This window comes from Pteropus vampyrus, unplaced genomic scaffold (assembly GCF_000151845.1).
Source record: "Pteropus vampyrus isolate Shadow unplaced genomic scaffold, Pvam_2.0 Scaffold75, whole genome shotgun sequence".
Taxonomy (NCBI): domain Eukaryota; kingdom Metazoa; phylum Chordata; class Mammalia; order Chiroptera; family Pteropodidae; genus Pteropus; species Pteropus vampyrus.
In genome coordinates, this window is record NW_011888856.1 from 5,421,744 (window position 1) to 5,423,997 (window position 2,254).

The 2,254-nt window shown below is 42.3% G+C and overlaps 1 pseudogene; it reads right to left on the bottom strand.

Moving 5' to 3' along the window:
- Window positions 1-1,282: 1,282 nt before the first annotated feature.
- The window catches only part of LOC105293696, a 9,033-nt pseudogene continuing 8,061 nt past the window's right edge, over window positions 1,283-2,254 (bottom strand).

The window sequence follows — 2,254 nt, forward strand, 5'->3', positions numbered from 1 at the left end:
GACTCTACCCTTTCGCAATTCAGCCAGAACATAAAAAGATGAAATATATGGTTTGACGCTTTGCCTTTTGAATTTACTGTTATTTGTTTTCAAAAGGAATCAATTTGCTATATTTTTGGCATCATATTCATAGATAGCACCTAAATATTCATTTGCAGGGTTCATTTTCCAGCCTGTTCACTCATTTTCTGTAAGACAGAGGTTTTATATCTGTAGTAAGGAAAAACATTTTAATTTGTAGATGAATTTTACATTCCATAATGAGTCAATTACTTGCTGAGCATATGTTTTCTTTAAATGTTACTATATCATTTTAACAAATATACTGTATTAATTTATGAAGAAATGCACAAATCTTCAAAACACCCTACAATGATATCATAATATGCTTCTGAAACGCTGTTTATTCATTTTATTGCTTTATTTATATGAAGCAGCAGTGAAATTTGCAAACCAGCTGTAGCGATAACAGGTGTGCATGCCCCCTGGCTATTTGACGGATATATTCCTGCTAAGTGGTAGTCTAATCACCCAAGCTCCATGGAAGACTAAATTTAAATCAGATGTTAATTGCCTCCAGAGTTCAGCTGATCTTTGCATTCAATTATCTCCCACAAAGCCAAATGGAGAAATGCTTTGACTCAGGAAATTGTATATGAAATCCGCATCTGCTATAAGAAAAATAAGTTTACAAACTGTGTCCATTTGAAAAGAAAAAAACCCTTACTCATTCTCAGATCTAATACTGTCTCGCTATCTGTTCTGTCTTATCTTCATCAAACAATTTCTAAAAAGATTATATCTAGAAAATCTCTAGTTTATAATTCTATCATTCCAAGCTTCCTTAAATAAGGAATTGAATTTTTTCATCACTCTGTAGTGGATATCTCCAGCAGAGTCTGTTTTCTACAGAAAATGTCCACACATCTATGTCAGCCTACGTAGAGACTTACAGTGAGAATATGTTTTGTTTTGTTTTGTTTTGTTTTAATTTCAAGATACTTTGTTTTTAAAACAGGCCACAACACTAAGCTTTTGGCCCGTTCTGCCAATGTCCAAGCTACAAACGCTTGCTCAGCAGCTGAGGGGCCCTCTTTAGTAGCATGTCTGAAGAGTGAATAAAAATCCATATAAAACAAATATTCAAATAGTAGCCATAGGAACACAGATAAGTGGGACCCCATCTCCTTGTCTTCCATATTATTCCATCTGTGCCAACCCAACTTACAAAGACATTTCAACACTAGCAGTGATTAAGTTAAATGCCCCCAAATCCCTTAATTCAAGCTACGCTCGCAGCAACAGCAACCAGAATGGCATCTGTCTTCACACTGGTACCAGCAGAAGCGCAGGCTGCCGGGTGGCGTTTCACCGCACTCTCCCGGGCACGACATGGGCAGGGTGCTGACATCCTGCTCCTCCACTTCGGGTGCGAAGTCCCGGTTCTGAATTCGCTGCATCACTTGCCATGCCGGCCCTGACGTCACACGGTAGATGGTCGGCCCCTGGAACCGACTGACAGCAGCAGTGGCAGCAACGGTGTAAGCACCTGTGTTTTGTCAAAGAGCATCCGGTCGCCCACATGCATCTCAGATAAGCCACAGCGCTCCAGGCCAGCACGTGTTGGTCCCCACGTGCTGGACGAGTAATGCTTCTCATCCGGTGTGGGCCTCTTCTGCAGAGTGGGCTTCGCATGCGCATGATCATAGAGGAGAGGATGCGATTAAATGGTCTGCATACTCCATCATTCACATAATACATAAAGGCTTTTTCGCTCGACTCACCATTATCAGAGCCTGTTTGTTCCTTTAATACGATTTTTTTTTTTTTTTTTTTGGCAATGATACTGACTGCAAGCGTGAACGCTGATGCAACATAATATCTGCTTGGCTCTGCTCCGAGTGTCACTCCTGAGTCTGATGGAAAACACTTGTCCAGTGCTGGGTTGATTACCCTGGCGATCTCTTCAAATATAAGCTTCATATCTTCGGTTCCAGGAAAGCCACCGCCAACCTCAGCTCCCATGTCAAAGACACAGTGGGCACCAGAGATGGCCTGCCTGCGGGCCTCAGGATCAGTACAGCCACTTCCCACATGGAAGCCGACACCAGTGACATCAATATTTAGCTCTCTCACCCATTCCGAAGGAAGCCTGCTGGTGTTGAGTGTGGCATAGATTTAACACTGAGGCGACAGACTGCTTTGGGATCACCAGTGGCAATCCGCAAAACCAACTCTGCCTTGGGACGTGCTC